The following is a 4,942-nucleotide window of genomic DNA, read 5'->3' on the forward strand; positions in this document are numbered from 1 at the left end:
ACAATTCCTCTTCCACAGCAGGAAGTGGACTCTCTGAACCTGTTGTGCCTGATGAGGTACAGGAAATGAAACTAAAACTGTGAACTGGCTTTTGCAGATGGATGAAAATGGTTGTATGGATGAAGTTGTAGATCTGTGCTTCTGACATTCCAGCATGTGGTTCTTCAGTAGACATTGTATTTCCTGTCTCAGGCGATGTGCCCAAGGATTTGCTTGAACCTGATTTCGCTTAATCTGTTTCACTGTCACGCTCTCCTGAACCAGTTTCCAACCTTACAACTGCAGCTGTCCACTCTGAGCTCTTCAGCATGACCTTTCAGCTGAACATAGTACTGACACAAAACTGGACTTGCCCGTAACTGATGTTGTTTGCACTCAGCCTTCTCGGCTATGCACTAGGTCGGGTAGGCCTGTTAAGCCTCCAGCCAGACTTATATGTGAAATGAATGAACAGATTGTGGATGATTCAATGTCGACTGTGGACTCTCTGTTTTCCTTTGTAAAGACCATGTTTGCTGGGTAGATTTGTGTCATTTCAAAGTTGTTTTTTTTGGTGATTGCCTTGTAGAGCAATGGTTGTATATCAAAAGGTGTAGATGGCATCTTTTGGGTCTGTGTTGGTAAGAGTATTGGCCTCACTCTTGCTAACATTATTCCTTAGGGGAAGTTTTGAACTGATGTGATGACTATGTGCTCTCTTTATCGCACTTTTATTTTAGTGCTGTGTGTGCTTGTTTGATACAACCCCATTTTAGCAGAATTTAAGGGGGGTGTATGTAACATAGTTAAAATGGTTCGGGTTAAATCCTGCTAAAATGCACCATCTGCTGGTAAAAAGTTGTATTGCCTTCACCTAGAAAGAGCGGGGTATTATGGGTAATCCTCAGAGCCATGAGGATCACCGACGAGGTAACGTGTCTCTGCCATGTCATAAAGAAATATTATTTATGCATTTTGTGCAATGTGTTTATGGTTTTCGTTTTTGCATATTGTTGAAATATGTTCGGTTTGAGTCACGCTAGTTCTGTTATTATGTCGTTTTTGTCATGTTTGAGAATGTTTAGTTCGTGGGAAAGTGCAGTGGGAATTTCCCACGCGGTAACACTATGGCTCCTCCTTGCAGGAGCTTGTTGTATGCCAGAGACTGACTTTACCTCCATGCCCGTTCTGTGAAATGCAGGTATGTTTTACCAAATCTCCTGTAACAGTTTTATATAATGATGTAGTTCATGTATGTTTCTGCATTGTTCTAAAACGCAAGGTTATATAAACTAAAAGATAAAAATGGCATCAGTAAATAAAATGTCAGCATTTTATTTTATTTTTCAGAATATTTTAATTAGTTACTTTATTTTCTCTGTATAAGACACTCACTGGTTGTTCTTTTATTGTAAAACAAATCCACTATGCGATCACTGTAATTTGTAATGATTTATTGTAGTTACTGTATTATGGGTAATCCTCAGAGCCATGAGGATCACCGACGAGGAGCTTGTTGTATGCCAGAGACTGACTTTACCTCCATGCCCGTTCTGTGAAATGCAGATGGAGAATTAAAGAAACCGCTGATGCCAACTTGAGCAGCTCCTTGTCATTCATTGCTACACCAATAGAAGCCACCAGAACCACATAGGCCACACACACACACACAAAAGCTATCTTTCTCGCACACACACTGTACTAACATGTCGCACACATACACACTACTAACATGTCGCGTACACACATAAACGCTATCTTTCTCGCACACATACACGGTACTAACTTGCACACGCACACGAATGCTATCATTCTCGCACACGCACACAAACGCTCAAAAGGTCTTGCCATACCAGTTTATTCCTCTGTATTTACTTTAGTTTCTTTGTTTATTCTTGCATTTTGTTCTTCATTAATTTCCATTTTGTTTCATTTGATTAGTTTTATCCTGTCTTTGTTTAGTGCTATGTTCACTTTAGTTTCTTTCCTGTTGCCACATTTATTTGATCGTTTATTGATGCTCGGTAACTTTCATTCATCACCTGCTGCGACGCCTAATCGTCATGTGTTTCACATCATGTGTTGATTTTTCACTGTTCAGGGTCGGATTCTCTGTTTTTATGCCATAATTCACATCTAGTTCATCGCTCCATTTTATGTCCCGCTTCTCCTGTTTCAGAGTTTTGCGCAATGTGCACCTCGTTTTTATTTTTAAGCCCCTAAGGTGCAGGGCGGTCGGGAACCGTATCGATGGGGAAAAGGCAGACTGACATAAACCTTTTAAAACAATGGAAACAATTTCTGCATTCTGATTATTGAAATTTAAAAGTGCTGCGGTACCATTGTTCAATCACCCCCGTTTCATACCGGACCACTTACAGCACCGGTGTTAACGCTATAAAATGAACGCTACGAAATACAGTTTTAGCAAGGTGCTCAAAGTCTAAACTGGTATTGTTGTGATTGTAAGGTGTAAAGTTTACCTTCGACCAAAGGAATCCCAGCGCCCCCCTTTTGTAAAAATTTCCGCCAACTTCCCGTCTTGTCCTCTTTCCTCTAGCCATGCCCAGCGCCACTTGTTTTTAATTCCTTTCTCAACTAAACGTGTTTCTTTACCAGGTGAGACAAACTCCATCTTCTTTCATATCGCATTTGATTTAACTGCCGAACCGAACGCATTCGCTTCTTTTCCACAAACCGTTTTACAGTCATTGGTCAAGAACACGGGAGCTAGAATTCTCATTGGCAGACATCTTTGTAGACGGAGCTCTTTAAGCCCGGAGACTACAGTTTGGTTGAGGCGGACCGTTCGGTCAAAAGCCGGAAATCCGGCCCCCGGCCGGAGCTCTTTAAGCCCTGGGTATCCATTTCCAGGTATTTAATAGATACTATCTATTAGTATTTTGTATATGCAAGTTTTTGTATATACAATATATTGTATATTTACAAGATATTGTATATTTTGGATAACCTTTTTTGTATGCTTGTTCATGACATACCGGATTATAATTGGTATGCTAATGCTATTCAGAAAGGAAAAACTTAAACTAAAGGGTTTGAATGACTGGCAGAATGTTGCGGTTTGAGCGTCTTTTTAAACCAGAGCAGATTAAAGGTTGGTAAAAAATAAAAATAAAAATTTGGACTGACTAGCCTTTTAGATATTTACTGAATACTGCATTTAGTAGCTTTAGCTTCATATACAAAACAAAGTCGGAGTTAAAGGCTATCTGTGTGAAAGTATCATGATCAAATTAATTACATGTCGCTTTGGACGAGTGTAGAAAAACAAAGTGAGTGGGGCAGAGCATAATGTGCATGTGTGATACGGCCCTGTGTAAACCGGACAGAGAGAACTTCCGGGTCAGACCGATTGTCAACAATGAAATAATTAAAAGCTAAATTGACAGCTCGTTTTCTTTTTTATTATTGCAATTGCCATTTTTCTAATTTTGTTTTAAAAACAAAAAAACACATGCTTGTTTTGTTTTTCCAATTTTATTTTGAAACGAAAAAACCAAAGAACGAACCATACACAGATTTAAATATCAATTATACCACCATGGATTCTACCAGACGCAAGAGCAGATATGTCAATAATGGAAAAGAAACAAGATAAATCTTACATTGTAGATAGTTATTCAGTGCAGTTATATTTAATCAATTATTACCAATATATTAAAATTTATACAGATGCGTCAAAAATAACTGGGAAAATAGGAACAGCGTTTGTAGTACCAGAATTCAATTTAAAAATAGGAAAAGGAATAACAGACGGATTATCAGTGTATACAGGAGAAATGTTGGCAATATTAGCTTTACAGTGGGTAGAAGACATAAAACCATTAATTTGTTCAGATTCAAGTTCTGCATTAAGTTTAAAATATAATCATTCAGAAAGGACATTTTATTAGAAATATTTAATGCATTATTCAGAATTGCATTATTCAGAATACAAAACATGGGTTTGATAGTTATATTTGGGTTCCAGCACATATTGGAGTAGAAGGAAATGAGACGGCAGATAAAATGGCAATTCTGAATATTAGTTTTATAGTTAAAACAAATAAATCTGAGGGAAAGAGTATGGTTAAAGAAAAAATGATGAAAGTGTGGCAAAAAAGGTGGGATGATGAAAAATAGGAAGATGGTTTTATAAAATTCAGAAGATTGTAGGAGAAAGAGGAAAGAGTGATAAGGTTAAGATTTGGACATACAGAACTTAATTATACACTTTTTAAAATTCAAAAGCATAAAACTGGCCAATGTGATCACTGGCCATATAACAATAGAGCATGTTATATTAGAATGTCATAAATATGAAAATGAGAAGATATATGAGGAGAGAGTTTGAAAGTATTAAAGGAAAAGTTTAATTTATTAGATATTTTGAGGGAGAATTTGGAGAGTAAACATATGCAAAGAGTTATTCGATTTTAACAAAAACTAAATTATTTCATAGAATTTGATTATAGTAGATGTGGTTGTGAATGTGTGCATAATATAGAAGGATAGAATACAACGTTGTGCATGAGCATGTATATAAATTTTGTGTGTATGTTTAGGTAGAATTTATTTAGTTATTTTATTTATTGTAGAATATATGTATATATAGATATAGGATAAATAGATAGACCACACTCCATACCAGAGGTGGCGGTAATGCTACTAACCGTTTGTTGCCAACCGCAAGTAAAACAGACAAGAAGAAGAAGAAGAATAGAAAAAAGCCAAGATATTTGTTTTAATGTGCCTTGGTAATGTAATGTAACAGATTTGTAAAGCTGTTAATAGAAAATTAACAGCGACCTTGAACGGTCCAGTTCGACAGCCAAACATTTATGCTAGGGTCTTTGTGTTTGTGTGAAACTGAGTTTAAACTTGAAATGAGTTGATTCTTATGGTTGGCTCGGTATATTTCTGAGGTATTTATGGCTTCAAAACGCCGTGTTTGATAACATTT

At 36.8% G+C, this 4,942-nt stretch overlaps 1 long non-coding RNA gene across 1 annotated transcript; it reads left to right on the forward strand.

Moving 5' to 3' along the window:
* Positions 1 to 207: 207 nt before the first annotated feature.
* Positions 208 to 1,580, forward strand: LOC108166285 (uncharacterized). Its single transcript, XR_014089784.1, has 2 exons — positions 208 to 1,180; positions 1,467 to 1,580. It is a non-coding gene; the product is annotated as an uncharacterized LOC108166285 (long non-coding RNA).
* Positions 1,581 to 4,942: the final 3,362 nt, after the last annotated feature.

This window comes from Poecilia reticulata, chromosome 11, assembly GCF_904066995.2.
Source record: "Poecilia reticulata chromosome 11, P_reticulata-male-v2, whole genome shotgun sequence".
In the NCBI taxonomy this organism is placed as follows: domain Eukaryota; kingdom Metazoa; phylum Chordata; class Actinopteri; order Cyprinodontiformes; family Poeciliidae; genus Poecilia; species Poecilia reticulata.